The following is a 21,781-nucleotide window of genomic DNA, read 5'->3' as shown; positions in this document are numbered from 1 at the left end:
CTTCCTTTGCATTCTTACTTTTGATTTCTGCTAACAAAGAATGCTTTCTACTAGTTGTATTGTTTACATTCTGCTAAATGAAATAGTGAACACAAATAACATCAAATATCTTTATGCAGGATTTTAACAATGTATATGAGTGTATTCAAGACATTTCTTTTCTGCCATATTGTCCTGTACTCCAGCACAGCTAACTTTTAAAGGCTTGAATTAGCTACTCCTAACAGATGGTATTAGTACGCTTGCCAGCTGTGCCTGTAGCATATTATCTTTTAATTGCTTAAAGGTATGCCATATAAATATTTTCTAAAAATGCTTTAGTTTTATATCTCTTCTCCTAGAAATACAAAAGGCAGCATAATAGTGAAAGTTGAAACAAATCCGTTCTAAAACCTTTTGCAGCTATTGCAGCTATTTTGAAAAAATAAATAAATACATTTTGAAAAGCTGTTTTTCATATTGTATAATTCCTATGCAATAGTTTCTACTTGTTTTTTTTTTTTTTCATTAATTTAATGAACATCCAGTATAAACCCAATTTAATCCTAAAGTGAAACCTAACTGTGAAAATTTGCAAGCACACATGATTATATATACCGTTTTGCCAATTTTTGTAGTGGACATGTGACCACTATACTTTTCCTTGTCTGCATATAGAACAATGGGGGTCCATTTTACTTTTCTTGTATTCACTGCAGACAAGAGTATCTCCAATAGATTTGGATATTGGAGATACTCTTGTCCACAGTGAAAACAAGAGAGTACAAGAGAAGTAAAAATGGATCCCCTAGAGATTCGCCCACTTCCAAAAGGCAGGTATGCATGTGGACATTGTTCTATATGCAGACATGTAGGCAAAATACAAGAATTTCAGGATTCACAACGTAAAAACACTTATAAAATAAATTCCTTTTTGAATTGTTCCTCTGCGTGGTTAATATACAAAATAACATGTCCCTCTCAAAAGATACATATTGGCAAAACCCAGAGAGAGTTTTGGAGGAGAATAGGGAAGCATTTAAATAGCATAGCAGGGGAAGATGAGGAATCCCCCCTAGCTATGCACTTTCAGCAATATCATAGTTCCTCAATTCATGGGATTAAATGTGCTGCAATTTACCAATTAACATTGTCTGAAAGAAGAGGGGACAATGATAAAATATTATTGCAGAAAGAATCCAGATGGATTTTCCAACTTAACAGTATGGTACCCTTAGGCTTTAATAATGACCTCTCTCTACAGTCATTTTTATAAAATGTCATAAATGTTTTACTATTGAGATTGGGTAAAGATTGGGTAAAGCTCCATCCTCAAGGTCTCCCCAAGGGGGCTGTGGAAGAGCTGATGTTGTTGGCCATGACATCGGTAACTCCTTGCATGCAGTGAACTCTTCAGTATGATAGATTACAGGTGAACAGCAACCAAATAGAACAGTCAGTTTTGGAGGAACTGGTTGGAGCCTAATCACTTGATTGTTTGGTTATTTGTATACACCTGCATAATCCTGGGAAATTGAATATAAGGACTACTTGTCTTCAGCAAGGATTGGTGAGCTAGACCAATGGGGAAGAGACAGGAGCTGTCTGAGAGATAAAGTCATTTCTCTTATGCGTTCTGTGTTAAACTTACTACAGTGAAAGATACTTGTTGAATGGACCCTATTGTAAACTCCCGGAGCCACTCACACATTCAGAAATTGTACTTTTTGGTGTGTTACCTGGATAATTATATGTACAAGGTACACATACATGTGGAGATTTCCAATTGACTCCAATCTTTCGTGCACCACTCCTCAGCAGGAATTAATCAGCTACTTTGCACTCAACAATTGACTTAACATCCATAGTAGTCTGGGCTCCTAGAGTGGAAGCTGGAATTTGTATGGAAGATTGGATCTTTTTTCCATCAGATATTCCTACGGACATGGTCCTTTGAAAGTGGAGTGATCCATTATCAATTACAATCCAGGATGGTTGGATTATATTTAGAATTTTTAGATGCCCACAGGAGTGTGAGATAATGATACAATCACAGTTGTACTAGCCTTCCTTGTATCCATTTTATCGATACAGTTAGAATAACGGCATATACTGTTTTATTGCCAACACCAAGAATATACATTGCATGCTATCTAGACACATAGACCATTTAATATCTATAGGCAAGGAGTGTGTGCTTCACCAAGTGGGTTAGGGGGGTTCCTTAGAGGGGAGGTTAGAATCCCTTCCTACCAGAGTGGGGTATTGGGGGTGGGGTTGGGTGGCTTGGTGGGGGAGGGGGGTGCTTGTGTGGGGGGATGGAGTTGGGGGAGTGGTGAGATGAGGGAGACAGGGTTTTATATGTGGGGGAGAGAGGAAGAGAGGGAGAGGGGGGGTATGGGGGTCCCTTGACAATAAAGGTTATTTTCCTTAGTATTGTCTGTTGTTCTCTTTTTGTATTATGTCCAGAATAAAATTATTGTTATACCGTTATCACTTATAGGTGCCTTTTTCCTTTGGTGGTTGTTTTTTCTAGCTATCTAGAATGTCACAGGCTGACTGCAGGAGACTACATGAATTGTTTCCCTTACTTTTTATTGAAGAACATTAAATAAATAACTTTTCTTCATATGTTTAGACCAAATTTTTTACTATAGGGGGTATAGGTGGAATACTCATGCATGTACAGGCAGGAGGGGGTGCATACATTCCTATTTTTTTTCCTCATAATGATTTTAATTAGGAACATACAGAGAGTTTTAACATTAATTAATTGTATAATAACCATTGATGATACAAAGTTATGTTATAGGTGAGAGTCAATTGACAATGCATAAACCTTTAAGATATTGGTCCAATCTTGATTCATTCTGCGGGTTTGTATAATCAGCAACTTATAGCAACATGTAAATTAAACAAAATAATTATTTCAGGGTTTCATCTATATATGATTATGGAGGTAGACCATAATCAGTGGTTTCCAAGAAGTGAATGAGTATAGAAGAGTCGGTTTGGTGTAAGTCAGGTCCATCGTTGGGAAGGGACTTATCATAGATCGAGCTCATATGGGGTACGGTGAGATGTGCTTATGTGGTATATGCATAGTGGTCTCTTGGAGATTGCTTAGCCGAGGGAGTAGGGGAGAGGGAAAAGTGAGGTCGATGGGGCAGGGGAAGGGGGGAAAAAAGGGAGAAAGGGGAGGGGAAGGGGGTGGTCGTCTCTTACTTGCCCATTTGGTCCCAAATACATACTGTACATTCTATGAGAAGTAAAACATACTTACACATGTACTGGCACATGTAATACTACATTACAACAATAGACTCAGTTGATGCACTGGCTATAGAAGCTGATTTTCTATGGCTTCATGCCATATCAATATTTGCAGTCTATGCAGGTAAGGAGAGAGGCAATAAAAAGTCACTAGCAATCAATGCGTATAATCTGTGCATTGTTTCTGTCCATAAGCAGTACACAAATTGAGCAGAATTATTGTGAATAGAGATACTTTTCCCCTTTTACTTAAGTGTGAATTAGAACACATGCATTAGAGCCACGTTTACTAAATCAGCAGCAGTGCGGCTCTCCCCCTTTTCTCTCTCTGGCAGAGTGAGCAGTGATCATCAGTCTTTATGAGAGATAGGAGTGGGCTAGTGTTTGTTTACCTAAAGTGTTTACACTCATGATCAACATGATTGGTTCACAGTGATCACATTGGTACAAATCCATTCTGATTGGCTCTGTACATTTTGTCTGTGATCAGGGCTGTCTGACCGCTTGATTACAGGTATTTGGCACACTGACCAACCATGTGTGTTTTTTACAGTGACTTTTAATAATGGTGCTCCAAAATTTTCAGTTTACTTACCCACCTTTTTTTTTACAATAGCACGATAGTAAGGTGGTTAATGTATACCAGTAGTCATTTTAAAGCTGCTGCATTTTCTTCAGAATTTTACAGCAGGCACCTCTGAGTGCCAGAAAACTGCCTAAAATGATATGCAGAGCAGAGCACCATGGTAACACCAAAGCATGTTATGCTAAAATATAAATATTACATGCATTAATAGCTAATATACCTCATTGGCTAATATGAATTGGGTGGGAGAAGCAAAAAAGTCATCAACTTTTTGACTATTTGAACATAGAATTTTGAACAATTCCAGAAAACTCTGGAAATAAACATGCTTGTGTGTTTGCACCTATAGTTGCCTTGTATAAAGCCCCTGGGGCAGTTTAATGGGGCTAAATGCCACAGGCATTTTGTAAGCACTTAAACTGTGAATGCATTTTGCCATTTACTTTAAATACAATGCAAATACAATACTTTTATCTCTTTACTTAATTTCTTTTATTTTACTATAAATGATTCAGCACAAGTTCAAATGCGTTTAAGCTCTACAAAATGACCATTAGGCACAGATACTGAAATCCAGCAGGGTTAAATTAGATTTGTTACATCTTGAAACAGAAGTCCCTTTGGTAGTTGGGATAGACTGTAAAGCTGCAAAAAGAGAAGGAGAGCAAGATGCACACTGCAATTTTTCATAGTTATTGCTGGTGACACTTCTAAACTACTAGAATGCAAGCCTGGGAAAGCTTATAAATTAGACAAATGAAAGAGTTTCTCGACTGGTTCAAAAGAGCCAACAAATATGTGGAACAAATAAACCTTAATAATGCAAGGCTAGCTGACAAATAGCTTCATCCAGTCACCTAATATGTTCTTATATACAAAAAGACAGAGAGACATGTCTAATGGACAGCTCAGCACTCAAGCTTCTATATTTTGAATGAAATATGACATATTCATGAACCAGAGATAAAATATTTTGACATCTACAATGAAAATAACAAAATAAGTATTATCAGTTGCTATATATATATATATATATATATATATATATATATATATATATATGTATGTATAGATAGATAGATAGATAGATAGATAGATAGATAGATAGATAGATAGATAGATAGATAGATAGATAGATAGATAGACAGAGATATAGATATAGATATATATACATATACCATTTTATTTAGGCCTTTTATTTACTATAGGTTAGGTATATTTTTTTCTACAAAACAAGGTTGCTCTTTATTGAAGAAAAGAAGGGATCATACAGAATACAGACAAAGGTGTAACCAGTGTACATCATAACAAAGAGGAGATACACAAATGTGAAAAGGAGACAGCTAAGTAAACAACACCCGCCATTTTCCAAATACAAACGTCTGGATGCAGGCATAGTACTTCAACAATCCAGCCAGGGTTGCCAGATTTTTTCAAATTTCTGAGGGCAATTCCTATTGATATAAGTCAGTTTGTACATCGGCAAGGCCCCATTGACGAGGGCCTCCCACAAAGCTGTTGTGGGAGGGAGGGAGTAGGTATATTTTTTAACTGCAAACCAACCCTTTTGGAATATTTTGCTATTGATTTTATACTATCCAGTTTGATTTGTTGTCAGACCAAAAACTTAAAGCACAATTTGAAGGATACAAAAAAAAGAACAATTAGTCTCCAATGCAGGTTTATATTCGGGTGGAGTTTCACGCTATCCACAGAACACACAGACTCCCTCAGAGTCAGTAGAAATGTATCTACTAATGCCTGTCATTGCTTCCTGCATCACCAATCATATTCAAATTTTTATGATAGTTTTAGATCTGTTTTGTGGTTGTAAGCAATATTTGAATAAGGCCTTATGTGAGTAACAACAGCAATGAAGATGCTCCATCATCTCTAGCAGTCACATTTCAGGATCACCAAATTAACAATAAAAGGGAGTAGGGTACACTTGGGTACTACAGCAATGCTGGAAAAGCTGAAATAATGAGCAGGTAGGATGTGCTCACTGTATTCATCTCAAGGCTTCATTTTTAGTTTTTATACAATTCTCCTCTCCAAAGGAAATGTTAAACATTAAATGAAAATCAAATAACTACCCACTGGCAAAACATTTCTAAAGAACAAATTCAAGTTTTTCAAGAACGTTGGGCCTTATGCACCAAAATTGTCTGAAAATAAAGTGTTTTTGTTTCCCATAGCAACCGCTTAGATTACATATGTCATTAAATGCATTAATATGTCATTGTGCAGATTACCTATAATAGTTCATAAGTTGTGTTGTTTCATAGGGCAGGGATTCTGTTTTTCTTTGGGAAGTAGTGAAATAGATTTTAGGACTGTACAGTTTAAATTCCGGTATCATTGTTCTATTTCATAATTTAATATTTAATATCAGTACACACTTGACTCACTCCAGTCAGGTTGTACTTTATTCCATGAATATTAGTCAATCTGATGTTTATTGCCTTTCTATGTTTTTTAATCTTTATTTAAAATTGGAAAACAATATGGGTCTCCTACTCTGTGATACCATCTTAGAACTCCATGCATGTGTCTGGCATTTCTAGTCTCTGGAGGGTTTTTGTGTTGTCCCCTGTCATGATGATCACAGCCAGAAGCACCAGCTTAATGTTGTTAATCATTTCTAGTGCTCCAGGAGAAGAAGCCGAGTAATGGATCAGGTTATTTATAACTACAAAGTTTCCCATTGATTAAAATCCAAACCAAAAGATATTTAAAGCAGGTTGTTGAGTTTGGCAAACTAGGCTAGATACAATAATAATTTACCTGTAATATTTACAGTCATTATTTAAAAAAAAAAATTGGGCTTATGCCACTGTGTTAAACCTATATGTATTGTGCTATTTTTACTCCCATAGCATTGCTTACAAAACACTAAATTAGGGTTCTATGAATATGGTTCCTTAATTACAACCAGAAACAAACCTAGATTGCATGTAAATATTAAATATACAAATAATATATAATATATGCAAATAACAAATAATATAGCCATATGACAATTTTAGTAAAACAACATATTTTCCTATGAAAATAAATGTGTTTATGGTACTTGCACGTCTTTACCACCAACACTTAGCTTTTCTTTTCTAGTATTTCTTAGCTTCTGTGTGTGGCTTAGTAGTGAGGCTTCCTTAAGTCTTCTCTGTGTAAACTGAGAATTGTATTTAGCATGATTTAAAGATCTGGAATGCAAAGAGTTTAGGGGGGGGGGGGCTTAACCATTTCGCACCTGAAGCAATTTTTACATTTTTTCACACACATTTTTAAATCTGCATTTTTAATTTTTGATTACTTAAAACCCCCAAACATTTATACATGTTGAAAGCAAATGTCATGTAGTATAAAATGATGGCAGTTGTACATATGTCACAATGTTTACATGAATGTTTATCAAATCCATTGGTCACAGACATAATAACATATGTCATGCAATGCAAACATAGAAAAGGCAAAAAAAAAAAGTAGTCCAGTGAGTCTGCCTGCTTTTTTTGTTTGTTTTTTTTTTTTGTCACAATTAATTTTTATTGCATTTTTGAAGAACAAGAACAAAGATAAAGGAGGGTTACTCATGCAGGAGCACAAAAGTATATTAATAAAGTCTTAAACATACAGGGTTCGAAGGCGGTAACATTCTGTATCATATAGATCTCTGTTTGTCCCAAGCATGTTTGAAGCCTTTTACTGTTGACTGTCTCACTACCTCTGTTGGAAGTTTATTCTAAGCATCAACTACCCATTCAGTAAGAAAATACTTTCTAAAAGAAAAATTTCCTCCAGTTAGTTTGAGGTCATGTCCCTGCGTTCTTGATTTTGGTTTCATATTGAAAAAACTGCCCTCCTGAACCTTATTCATCCCCTTGATGTATTTAGGTTTAAATCAAGACTCCCCTTTCCATTCTTTTCTCCAGACTGTACATAATAAGTTCCTGATGTCACTTTCAATATATTTTATCCCCCAGATATTGCACCATTTTTGTTGTATATTTGAGTTTTTGAGTACAGAACGGTGGCCTGACATATTGCTGTATACAGTGTTGTATCCTTATTTCTTACTATTAAATGCTATCTGGATTAATATATATTTCTCAGATGGGATGAGGTTTTAGTTAGATTGTATGCTTTCCACCATCACAAGGTTTAACCTTGAAATGACCTTTGTAGAACACCAATCCTAAAATAAGTAACAAAACTGCTGAACTTTTTCTGTATGGAAACTACATATTGACTGTGGACTCAAAATGCAAAGATTTCAGTGCACGCCATACAGTAATGAGACCCAGTCTTAGGAAGATGCTATAATAAAATGACAGATAGTGCTGCCAAAGTCCAGTCCAAAATATCAGCAGCACACTATGTTTAGATAAACAGGTAGGACAATTCATTGTCACCAACAGAAATCAGCAATGTTTCAAAGCCACCAAGAATCTCCTCCTCGGGCAGAACTGATCTTTAGTAGGCTCAAAACATAACTGATTTCTGTTGGTAACATTGAAGTGTCCTGCCTGTTTATTGAAAAATGGTGTGCTGGTAAGCGACTTACACTAACTATCGACTAAAGTTCAGTCTTTAGAAATAATTTTATAACCACTATAGTACTTTATCAAAGGTAATTTAAAATGTATTTTGACCAGACCATATTACACGTCAACAAACTTGTATTATGTGAGTGCATTGTAAGGTTGTTTTTTTTTTTTTTTTTTGCTTTTTATGAAGATGGTACCAAAACTGTGAAGTAGTTTTGCGGCAATAAAGTATATGTAAACCCAATCACTAAAATCTCTTATAAATGTGAAAATGATAATGTGGATTCTCAAGTAATGTTCAGCATTTTTAAATCTTCAGTTTTCACTCAAAAAGCATTGTGTGATCCTGCCAGAAAGGTCCTTGTTTAATTTTTGTCCTGTTATGGGGGGGAAATGCACAAGACGTTTCTCTAATAGATGCTGCATTATCACAATGTGAGAAAGGCCTTAAATTGAGACTCCAAGTTGCTGTTTCTCCTGCGAAATATTATGCAACCATCATAAATGAAAAGTCATTTTTATGTAAAAAAATAATGAACTGCTTTTCTTGAGATATGTGATTAAATTCTAAGCACTAATGTTCTAATCTGCAAACCATCAAGATACAAGGATTAGGTTATTGAAAAGTTTTAGGTGCTTTAATTCAAAGTTTAATGCTTTATATTTAGATCTGAAGATGTTCATTGGAGATATTTAACAGTTTTGAACAAATGACTAATAGTTTCCTAATTTCTAAAAAATCTCAGAATAAATCATTCCACTCTAGCAGTTTTCAGCAGGCTTCCAAAAATAAAAATGATTACTCACAAGTCAGCTTAAAAAGTGAGACCAGCATCTAAAAAGGGGGGTGAAGGGGCGTGAGACACACGTCTCCCTCGGGGCTGTGGCAGGAGAACCCATCCAGGTCAAGGGGACATCCGGAGGGCAGGCCAAGTTTGGATTGGGATCCATGGAATGAAAAAAAAATATATGGGCATATCCAGCTTGACTTAATCTAAAAAATAATGATTTTTGTGTAATATACAAAAAATGTGAAAGGTAAATGATAAATAGGGTGATGATAGTAATAGCTTAGGAATATGTTCCAAGGAGAAAACAACAAAGTATTGCTTGGCTGCTCCATCTTTATTTCTCACTTACTTTGTAGTTCTCTCTTTGGAACTGTGGGACCTTTGGTTTCGGCCCAGTCTTTCGGAAGTGGATTGAGATATAATGCAAAGTCCCTGCAGCATTAGGCTGAATAACAAGTTGTCGTCTCCCTTTTCGATCCAGAAGGGGACCAGGTAGGGATGCCCTCTTTCCCCTGCCTTGTTTGCGCTAGCATGGAACCTGGAACCGTGTGCGGAGGCATTGTGGCCATCCGATAAGGAAGCTAGGATTCATGTGGGCTCCATTGTAGACAAGGTAGCGCTCTATTCAGATGATTTAATTATCTTTCTAATATTTATGGATCAATATTTCTCCCCACACTAAGGATTTTAGACATCTTAATTTGTCCCAAGGCCTTCAGTGGTGTAAACAGAGATTAAAAGCCTGGTCACATCTTGCTTTATCCCTTATCGAGAGAAATAATTTAATTACAATGAAAATCCTTCCAGTTCTATTTTTTAGCCTTAGTAATGCCCCAGAGTGGCTGCCGAAATCCATTTTTAAACTATTAGATTCACTTATAGGCTCCTTCTTATGGCAATCCCAACCAGCTAGATTTAGCAGGAAAGTTTTGTGCAGACCTTGGATGCAACGGGGCTTGGCTTGCCCAGACTTTCATACCTACTATTTGGTGGCCATGCAGACCGACGCTCATAACTGGCTTATCTCTGATGACACAAATGCCTCAGTAGTTTTAGAAGCTGTGCATTCAAGATTCCTCCATAATCTCCTCTACAGGGGTCTGAGAGTCTCTCACCCATCCCTTACAGCTGCTTTGAGGGCAATTATTAAGGCCTGGCATGCTGTCATTACTAAACCCAATATAGAGAAGGGTAAAAGGTCCCCATCAACTCCGCTTTGGTTCAATCTCATGCTATCGGAATTTCAATCCTTACCAGACCCTGGTCTTTGGGCTGCTAAAGGAATCAGATACCTTTCAGATATGTGTAATGGGAGTGCACTATTTACGTTTTATAGGTTGAAAGTTAAATTTACACTGCCTAATGTGTTCTTCTTACAATTCCTGCAACTCCGACACGCCTATGCAGCGCAATTTGGGTCCTCTTTTTTTAGATTGGAGCAGGGTGATGATTTGGAGGTTCTCCTCCTGGATGACACTCTAAAATAAACACTTTCTGTGATCTGCAAGTCACTACTTCCCTCGATCTTGTGGGACTAGATGCCCTGATAACCTTGTGGCATTCGGAGTAGCAGGACTTGGACAATGAAGACTGGGAAGATCTTTGGGACAGCCCATTTCAAGCACTAATATCAACTAAAAACTGACTGATTCAATTTAAAATAGTGCACATAATTTATTTTACACCACAACAACTACATCGTATACACCCTAATTCCTTCTCTTGCTGTTGGAGATGCTCTAGTGACCCTGCTGGATTTGACAATATATTTTGGGAGTGCCCTCAGATTAGTAGCTACTGGCGGGAAGTGACCCAGTTTATATCTACCCTAACTACTATAAAGGTCCCTGTAAAGGTTGGTGTTTGCCTACTGGGGTTAGTTAACTCTCTGGCCATTTGTAGGGCGATGCGTCTTGAGTTTCTTATTATTTTATGCTAGGAAGGCGATAGTGCTCAAGTAGAAATCAGACACAGCCCCTAGTCTGCCCTTCTGGAAGTGTTTAATCAATAAGGTTGTACCCCTATACAAAACTAATTATTTGTCCCAGGGTTGCCCTAGGAAATTTGAGAAGGTCTGGCACTTGTGGACAGATTTGGAGTGTACAACAGATAATCAGGAGTCCACAGACTGAATTCATTCCCCCCTGATAAGGTTTAGTTTATGATATGAACAAATTTATTACTTTGCAGGGACTCACATTACATTTGTTCAGGTAGGATTCTAAACACGAGTTAATATTCTTCCGATACATTATCCTGATGATTGAGAGGGAAAATGAATCTTCTTATAATTCATCAACCCTTGAAGTGATTTTATAATAGAATGACAGAGCGAGGTGTTTGGAAGGGCTGTTGTTTCTTTCCTCCTTTTTTATTTTTTTGGATTCTATAATAGGAGGTGTTATTAGTAGTTCTATGTTATGTATTAGTCGGGGAATGCCCAAAGGCTATGTTTTGTACCTATACATCTAAATTTTTCAATAAAAATATATTTTTTAAAAAATAAATAGAATGTGCCAAAGCACTGTCTATGAATAGTTTATATGTATTTTAAAACACATTTATGTCATTCAAATTCACACACAAAAAAAAGAAAAAAATATATCTCAGTAACAATATTATTGGGTAAACTGAAGATGTAGCTTGCAGAAGCTACAAACTTTCTTGAACATTACAGAACACATCCAGACTAACTAATACTAGCAATATTTTTACACTATTAGTTGAAGCTCCTCTATCGTCTGAGTAACTAAAATATTACTTAGGTTATAATTCATAAATTACCTATTTAATTCCACACGATATGCTTGCTTAATGCATGTTTAAAGTACTGCAGTCTGTATACTAATATCAAAGGCTATTATGGATCAAAGGAATATTCAAAAGTGTAACTGAAATATGGTAGTTTGCATTTATATAATTTAAACTCTGATTTGTTATATCTGTGCTGAATATTGTGTAAATGAACATGCTGTATAATGTTAAGTGCATATGTGCTTACATTCCAATCACTATACAAGCATTTACATCAGGAGTCCTCAAACTTTTTAAACAGGGGGCCAGTTCCCGGTCCCTCAGACACTGTTGGGGGCCGGACTATAGTTTGAAAAAAAAATATGAACAAATTCCAATGCGCATATTTTTTATTGTATTATTCATATAGTGGCGGCTGGTGCTCAAAATATTTTGGGGGGGGGAGCGCAAACAGAAAAATGTAATTAGCATTGCTTTGCGGCAAGAAACGCTGTAAAAAATTGCGTGACTTTTGAGGTCACAAAAGTGTGAAAGGGGCCTTTAGTAATCAAGGTATAGTGTGCCCCACATCAATGCAGAGTGACCAGCGTGCCCCCTTTTCAATGCAGAGTGACCAGCGTGCCCCCCTTCAATGCAGAGAGACCAGCGTGCCCCCATTCAATGCAGAGAGACCAGCGTGCCCCCATTCAATGCAGAGAGACCAGCGTGCCGTGCCCCCATTCAATGCAGAGAGACCAGCCTGCCGTGCCCCCATTCAATGCAGAGAGACCAGCCTGCCATGCCCCCATTCAATGCAGAGAGACCAGCGTGCCCCCATTCAATGCAGAGAGACCAGCGTGCCCCCCTTCAATGCAGAGAGACAAGCGTGCTCCCATTCAATGCAGAGAGACCAGCGTGCCCCCTTTCAATGCAGAGAGACCATCGTGCCCCCCTTCAATGCAGAGAGACCATCGTGTCGCCCTTCAATGCAGAGAGACCATCGTGCCCCCTTTCAATGCAGAGAGACCAGCGTGCCCCCTTTCAATGCAGAGAGACCAGTGTGCCCCCTTTCAATGCAGAGAGACCAGCGTGCCCCCTTTCAATGCAGAGAGACCAGCGTGCCCCCTTTCAATGCAGAGTGACCAGCGTGCCCCCTTCAATGCAGAGACCAGCATGCCCCCTTCAATGCAGAGACCAGCGTGCCCCCTTTCAATGCAGAGACCAGCGTGCCCCCTTTCAATGCAAAGACCAGCGTGCCCCCTTTCAATGCAGAGACCAGCGTGCCCCCTTTCAATGCAGAAACCAGCATGCCCCATTTCAATGCAGAGACCAGCGTGCCCCCTTTCAATGCAGAGACCAGCGTGCCCCCTTTCAATGCAGAGACCAGCGTGCCCCCTTTCAATGCAGAGACCAGCGTGCCCTCTTTCAAAGCAGAGACCAGCGTGCCCCCCTTTAATGCAGAGACCAGCGTGCCCCCTTCAATGCAGAGACCAGCGTGCCCCCTTCAATGCAGAGACCAGCGTGCCGTGCCCCCTTCAATGCAGAGAGACCAGTCAGTGCACTTACCTCCGCAGCGGCGGCTTCTCCTCAGTCCCCTGGCGTCTCCTCGAGTCCTCCCGCCTCCTCCTCGGCCAATGGCATGAGCTTGCCTTTCGGCCAATCAGGAAGCGGGTCTCGGCCCCGCTTCCTGATTGGCCAGGAGGAGGATCCGTGTGACAAGAGCTATTTGCTATTGTCACACAAATGGGTGGGCTAGGGCGCAGTGCTCTGCCCCCCGGGTCCACCCTTTTCTGAAGCCTATTAGAGCCTCTGGCTCTAATTAGGTGTTTCATGAAAAAAAAAAAAACATGAACGATACATCCCGGCTGGTGGGCCGGGTTCAGGACCATGGCGGGCCGTAGTTTGAGGATCCCTGATTTACATAAACACAGCTACATCTCAGGATTCTTGGACAAAAGAAGTAGTTCTTCAGTATACATGTATTTATGGGGTCACATATTAGTTACAAATAGCACAATAATTAATACTTGCAACACAATGTACAGTATGAGTGCAGGGAGTTACATGAAATGTACAAATTATAAACAAAAAACATTTTTACAATTTAATGTACAGTACAAATATGGAGTTAGTTTACCTCTTAGCTTTATGCCTGGTCATACTTAGTGATTTTGTGAATCTACCTATGATAAAGAGAAACAGCACAGATTGGTAACAATTTATAACATATCCCCTCCCCTTTCTGTACAGTGGCTAATACTGTATAAGGCACACTGACTGTATGCCACACCTAGCAAATGTACATAGGGCCCAGCCTGATTGGAGGATCTAAATAAGGTTGCCGTTTACAACCTATGTGAGATTTCATAAGGAAACAATACAATGGCCAAGCCTCTGAAGAAGAAAGAGTCACAGTAACACCAATTAGGAAACTGGAAGTTAAATATTATGCGGTAATAATAAATTATTTAAATATAGCTCCACTAAATATATAACACAAGCAAACTTTAAATGATGTAATAAAGGATTTTACGCAGTGAATGAAATGATAAATGATTGGATGGCCGGCTGCTAACACCAAACACAAACTCTGCTAGGTGGTTAAGTGTAATAAACTTAAATACAGTATATACAGTATATATATATATATATATATACATACATATTGTGTACACCATATATATATATATATATATATATATATATATATATATATGTTTTTAAACTTTAAATGGTAACATTTTGTATTGAACCTATTATTGCTAGAGCGCTTATCTAATAAAACAATGAAAAAAGCAAAGTGTTTTACCCATAAAAATTCATCATGTATCTTACACAGTAAGTTGAATTCAGATTGCCTGCTATTGGTTTTTACACTTTGCACTTGCATTTTTAATAAATTTAATACAACGCTTATATCACGTTCCAGGTTGATTTATGTATCATTTCTACATTTTCTACATCTCTTTTTTTTTATTTGTCGTATTTGCTTCTAAAATAGAAAACATGGCACTGGCTAAGTCTGGTATTAAAATAAATAAAATGATTACACATAGAAGACCTTTGCCCTTTAACCACTTGCCAACCGCATACTGTATATATACGGCGGCAGAGTGGCTCTCCCAGGCAAAACCATGTATTCATACGCCATTTGCCTGGCAGGAGCTAGGGGGCGGGCGTGCCCGATCGTCAGCGGGAAAGCCAATGCGTGTGTCAGGTGGCTCCGATTGCCGCCTGACACTCTTGATCACTCCCCACTGAGAAAAAAGGACTGTCGGCTGTTGTAAACACAGCCAACCGTTCTTTTCCCTGGGATGATTACAGAGCTCATGTGATCCTGCTATATAGGATCACATGTCTCTATGGTCATCTCAGAAGCCCAACCCTCATACAGTTATAATCACTCCTCTAGGGTCACATTTAACCCCTTGATCACCTATACTGTTAACCCCTTCCCTGCCAGTGTCATTATTACAGTAACAGTGCATATTTTTTGCACTGATTACTGTAGTAATGTCACTGGTACCCCCAAAAGTGTCAAAAATGTCAGTTAGGGGTCCAATCTGTCCGCAGTCCCGCAAAAAATAGCAAATTGCTGCCATTACTAGTAAAAAAAAAAAACATTAAAAATGACATAAATCTTTCCCGTAGTTAGTAGACACGATAACTTTTATGCCAACCAATCAAAATATGCTTATTGCAATCAAAAAAGCAGAAAACAAATTGGCCTAAAATGTTAAAAAAAATTGATTTTTAAATTTTTTTTGAGAATGTCATATAGCAGAATGTGAAAAATATAGTTTTTTTTTTTTTTTTTTTTCAAAATTGTCGCTCTTTTTTTGTTAATAGCGCAAAAAATAAAAATTGCACAGGTGATCAAATACGACCAAAAGAAAGCTCTATTTGTGTGAAAAAAAGGACGTCAATTTTATTTGGGTACAGCTTTGCACGACCGCGCAATTGTCTGTTAAAAAATAGGGCCTGGTCATTGAGGGGGCACATCCTTCCAGTCCAAAACTTGTTAAAAGAGACACTGTCAAAATTACAGTATCTCTGCAAGTGCCCCCCCCCAACCCGTCTATGCTCATCTGACCAGTGGTCACTCTCTGCTTGTTCTTCATCCATAGCTATCCAAAATACCAGGCACTTCCAAGGAGCACACCTTCTTCCTGTGACAGTACTTGAGTCTAGAAGATAATCACAAGGCCCAGGCACTGCCACATGACTGAAGAAGTGACATCACTACTTGGCCAGGTTTGCTGGTACCAGCTGGTCCAGGTTAATTTTAGTACCAGCTGTGGCACTTGAAAGTTGTTAGTATGATGGTGCTGTTTTGTCAAAAGAGATGAGAGAAGTAGAACAAAATTTGCTGTAGAGATGAGTATGAGAAAGTCCTACTCAGGGCATAGGAACATGAAGTCACTGTGTAGCATTCTCTGGTGAGTTCAAGGTAGATAAAAGAGCCTTGATGCTCAGGGCTTACAAGAAGTGGGTTGAAAGTCTCCGAGCATCATTTAACCTAGAAGATGAGTGGCAAAGAGAGTATGTCGAGACAGTACCGAAGTATGAAAGTTAGAGATTTTTTTTAAATCACATTTTTTATTCCGTGCCCAAGTTTAAGTTGGATTATAAATTAACACAATAAAAAATTGACTAAGCCTGAGGGTCAAGCATGCTGTATTTGTGGGAAAAGGTAACTATGAAAACAACCATGTTTTGGCAGATATAGTGTATTAGAGACTTTAAAGAAGAACTATCATTATTTTTTATTTTTATGTATTGAACTCCCCAGGGGACCAGGTGAACATATGGCACTTCCCATCTTGATCTGTGGCTCTGCTGTCCCCTAACATACCTCTACATGCTGGCTGTAGCTCCACCCGTTTTGAAGCCCAAATTATGGGCATTACTGTGGGGAGAGGTACAGTCAGCACAGAGTACCACCTTTTAAATGTATTACTTTGTCACTATTATGAATTAACGAGCAGTGCTGCTTGTTTCTTCACAATAGTAAAAGGCCATTGAGTGCATTAGCTCTGTGTAAAGAATGTTTTTCCTTGTTTATGTACAAGCAGCAGCAGATACATTGCACAGAGCAACAACTCTGAATGATGAATGAACTGATGCCATGTATAACACAGCCTGACATCCCTGATCGTTCATTCAGAAAACCTAAAGCTCACACAGCACTGTAGCATCTATCAGTAGAAGCAGCCCTGATAGACTTTATTTTTGGTTAATTTCTATTTTTTTGTGAATGGCAGCATTGGTCTCTGCAGGGGTTCATGCTACCAGGGACTAGAGTTGTCAGTCACAAATCTGTCTCCTTTCTAGCAGCATTGTTGAAAAGGGTGGGAAAACCTGTCTGACCACTCTGCTTAAAAATTAAAGGATGGATTTGAGCAGAACCACATGCTTTATGCACTTGGTACCCTAAATAAATAAACCAATAAAATACGTAATGATTTTTCTTTGATATCTTGCATTACAATGATTAATAACTAATAGATCTCAATAGCAACTGGTGCCTCTGAAGAAGAATTCAGATTTGCACTGTTTGTATCTAAACTTGCCTTACAACATATTTACTAAAAAAATCTTAACATGTAAAGAGATTGATTTAAAAATCATTTGGTAAATCTTTTGGTTAAGTGTAATTTTTATATTGTATGGATGCATACAGTATATGTTCAGGCTGTAAATAATCGTACAGGTCAATAATATCAATTTCCTGGACTTCTGAATTGCCTGATTATCACAGTTGGATTTTAGATTCTGGACTGCATATAAGCTGCTATCCCATTACAAGGAAAGCAGGTGAACGTGTTATGTTTACATTCAGCCATTTCCAGTGATTTTCATTTTAAAACAATATCTTGTGTTTTCATTAGACAATTATTCTACTTTAACAGTCTATAAAAATGTGTAAGTAATATGTGTAAGTATAAAGAACTGTACAAATATACATATTTCATATACACAGCATAACCGATCAATCATATATCAGATATATATGTGAAGTCAGTGGGAATTTATGGCTGATCTTGGAGCTGGTTTTTACAACAGTGCCAAGCTTTGGTAATTTGCTTGGCTGCATTATGCTGACGTTAGGCATGACATCTTCCTGAATCTCAGACACTAAATACAGTTGAAATTTCTTTGAGGATTGGGTTTATCTTCTCTGCCTTTTTGGTTCTTTTTACTTGTATTTACTCATTTATTTTATTTCACAAGTGACCACAGAAGATGCATTAATAATGAGCAAGATTAAATATAAAAGTTAAATATAAAAAAAAATTAAATATAAAAGTTGAAAAGAGCAAAGAATTCAAAATTCATCACATATTTAGCCCTAAGCACACATGCATTGTTTTATCTTAGTTTTTATATGCTTTCTGCAAATGCTATTCCTCAAACATTATTTTTAGCAAGCACATTTCAGCTTTGGTGCATGAGTACTGAATACAGATTTTAAAGCCCCATTCCTGACCGTCCAATCACCCCTCATGCTGCCCAGGAGACTGCCTTCAGCAATTATTTTATGCTTCCTTTCATACTTCCCCTTTTAAGATGTCTTCAGGCTGCTAAAGTGGCAAACAGGTACTGGGCATTCTTTATTGATACAGAGAGATTTACTCATGTGATAATGTAAGCACGTTCTCTGTCATTATGCTATGGTTGCAGGGTGATGTGGTGACACCCCCTTTGGGGAAAGGGGGGCAGTAATGCCCTGCACTCACAGGAGGTGCTTGGTTTTCTGGGTAAATTACACTGTGGGATTGATTTTCTAAAACTGGGAAGTGCAAAATCAAGGCCAATCACCTTCCAGGCTCTTTTTTTTGTCAAAACTTGTTTGAACAAGCTGAAGTAAGAAGTTGATTGGCTTACCATGCACAGCTACACCAGATTTTGTACTCTCCAGTTTTAGTAAATCAACCCCTGTATGCCATAAGGATTTTTTCAAGCAAGCACTGGATAGAAGTGCTGCAGATTGAATTGCATTTTTATATTTTAACTTAGCTCAAAGTTAGACTATAATAGGATTGTTGGCTGTCGTTTTAAACTAGATTTTAGAACATGTTTTCAAGCTTCAAGCAATGCTGTTTAAAAAAGCTACCTAATACTTCTTAAACAACGAATCAATGTTTACTCAATTTAATCCATAAAACAATGGCTGTGTGTTTAGGACTTTATAGTTAACAAATATCAGGCAACAAAATTACATGTAAAAATGTTCAGGCATATTTGCAGTTCACACACTATCCGCACAGCTTAGACTGCATTGTGGTTTCCATGGTCATTCTGTGATTGATTTATTAAAACTGGAGACTGCTAAATCTGGTGCAGCTCTGCAAGGAAACCAATCAGTTTTAAGCTTTTCTTGTTAATTGAACACATTCAAATTAGAAGCTGGTTGGCTACCATGCATAGCTGCACCAGGTTTTTCACTCTCTTAGTTTTAGTAAATCATCTACACTGTTCCTGTTTGTAACGTACTGTGTCATCTCACTTCTTATTGGACAATACATGTACATAGTGACACTGACCAGCTTACAGTTCAAAATCTCTTACTCTCCCACAGTCTAGTTTTTGAGCAGGTGATCATGGAAAAGTAATGTACACACACATTGTGTGCAGTTGTATTTAAACATTTCACAACATTAATGTATTTTTTTTCAGTACATAACTGCACTAGTAATTTTTTTTTTTTTTTTATTTTCCTGCTTAAACAGATGACCTTTACTGATACATTTTCTTTTTAAAACGCAGGAAATGATTGTTACAGCAACAGTCTCCAAATAATATTCACCCTTTAATATTTAATTGTATATCATTTAATATTTATGAGTTCTTTAATAATATATAGCCGTTTAGATTTACTTTTCATACCAAAGTTTAAAAGCAGGAGTGAATTGTGTTATTAAATTTTATGCTACATGGCTGGCTTGTGTTGTCCAATAGTTAGAGAGAAAATTAAACTGTCAATGCTAAAAATCTTTTCGAGCCTTCCGTTTTTCATTTTTTAAATATTTAAAATACAAAGCAGTTATGTATTGTTTAAACATTTAACATTTTAACACATAAAATTAGGATGACAAAAAGACATTTATAAAAACTGGAACCAAATTTTAAAGTGTATCTAAAAATTCTGTTTTTTACATTTTCCTTGTGCATGATTAGGTACTCTTTGCAAAATCTCTGTTAGTAAGTTAGGCTCACTTTTCCCTTACTGCATTATTGTCTACCTGGAGACCTCATCCATGTTATAAGTTTATTGGATTCATTTTGATATAATGTATTTAGCATTCATACAAAATGCCGCTGCAATACTATATGGAAAATACAGTGCTATGGTGATGATTACTAGTGCGCCTCCCTGTATCTTAATCCTCTCCCAGGTGATGCAAGTTTTTACAAAATGTCTTTTCCTTCATGAAGTGTACCTACATTTTATAACTTGAAACTGCACATGGGATAGTACAAAGCAACAAGTACCAAAATAATTAAGACAAACACAAATTATATGTTTAAATGGTCATGTTTTGGCCACAGTGTTTATTTAAGGGGTAACCCAATGTTAGCAATTCAGTTAACCAAAAAACAACTTTCAGCATAACATTCAATTTAAAACTTAACATAATAATAATACCAATACCAGATCTCAATCACCATGTCCCTCCAGACTTAAACTGGAAGACAAACCCCCACTAAATAGCACTGTGACATTACAAATAAAAAAGGGAGGGGGTGGGAGTTGGGTTAGGTCCTCTATAGATGGCTGGCAGCTGCAGTAGAATCCGGCTTTTCATAGGCAGGCAGGCAGACAGCACGAAAAAAAAAACGCCAATTTCGGCCAATAGTAGCCTGTTGCTAGGGAAGATTCCACCAATAGTACCTGCCGAGAGTAGGAAGAGAAGCAGGGCGAGAGAACGGCCTTTTGCCCTGTCCCATACAGGCCCCCCAGATAAATCCAGGGACCAAATATGGAACAGTACACTTAGTAAATATGGTTATATTATGGCCACTATGTTTATTAAATGGGTAACCCAATGTTAACAATTCAAACAACCAGAAACCAACTTTTAGCATAACATTAAAAGTAAAACTTACAGAATGATCCAGTACTAGATCTCAATCACCATGTCCCTCCAGACTTACTGAACCCCACCAGGCGAAGCCAAGTGTGAAATAAATGGCTGAGCCCCCCCCCCCCCTCCAACACCTAGGCTTGTTCGATAATTTTCTGTCACTCAACACTGAAAATGTCTAAACCCATATTAGATAAATGTACCAGATCTGATCTATAAAGACCCGAGATGAAGCCTTCTAAATCAACTATGAAATTATGAATGTCTCTATTATAAATATTCTATTATAAATGCCTACACATCCTATTCAGATAGAAAAAAATACTGGAAGGAGACCAAAGATATCTGGGAATCATCTTAGACAAGACAATAATTGCAGATGGGAATAGAACCTTAAAAGAAAAAAGGTCTTTGCCTAGTTTCACGGAGAAGATTCAGGGTTTTTACCTTACCAATGTCATTAGCCCCAGCATGAAATAATAATAAATCGGGGCTTGGCCAAACACTAGATAATGCCCTACCCATTTTTTAGGTCATCAGCAAACACTGAGATTGAGCTATTTATCCCATCCTCTATATCACTTATAAATAAATTAAACATAATTGGTCCCAGGAAAGAGCCTTGGGGTACCCCACTAACCACTCTAAGCACATTTTAGCATTACTTTTTACCAAACTAATTACATAGCCCAAGGGGCTGTGCTTTTACAAAAGGATGCCATTTAAGTGTGCCTAGGATGTCATGATGTCTGAATATAGCTCTGTTGCAAAAATTTAAAAAAT

The 21,781-nt window shown here is 37.6% G+C and overlaps 1 protein-coding gene across 3 annotated transcripts in view; it reads left to right on the top strand.

Moving 5' to 3' along the window:
• The window catches only part of SYT1 (synaptotagmin 1), a 754,020-nt gene that overhangs the window by 395,368 nt on the left and 336,871 nt on the right, over positions 1-21,781 (top strand). The window lies entirely within an intron of this gene.

The sequence above is a fragment of the Pelophylax lessonae genome (assembly GCF_965119305.1).
Source record: "Pelophylax lessonae genome assembly, chromosome: 4".
NCBI lineage: Eukaryota > Metazoa > Chordata > Amphibia > Anura > Ranidae > Pelophylax > Pelophylax lessonae.
This window is presented reverse-complemented; position numbering and strand designations above follow the sequence as displayed.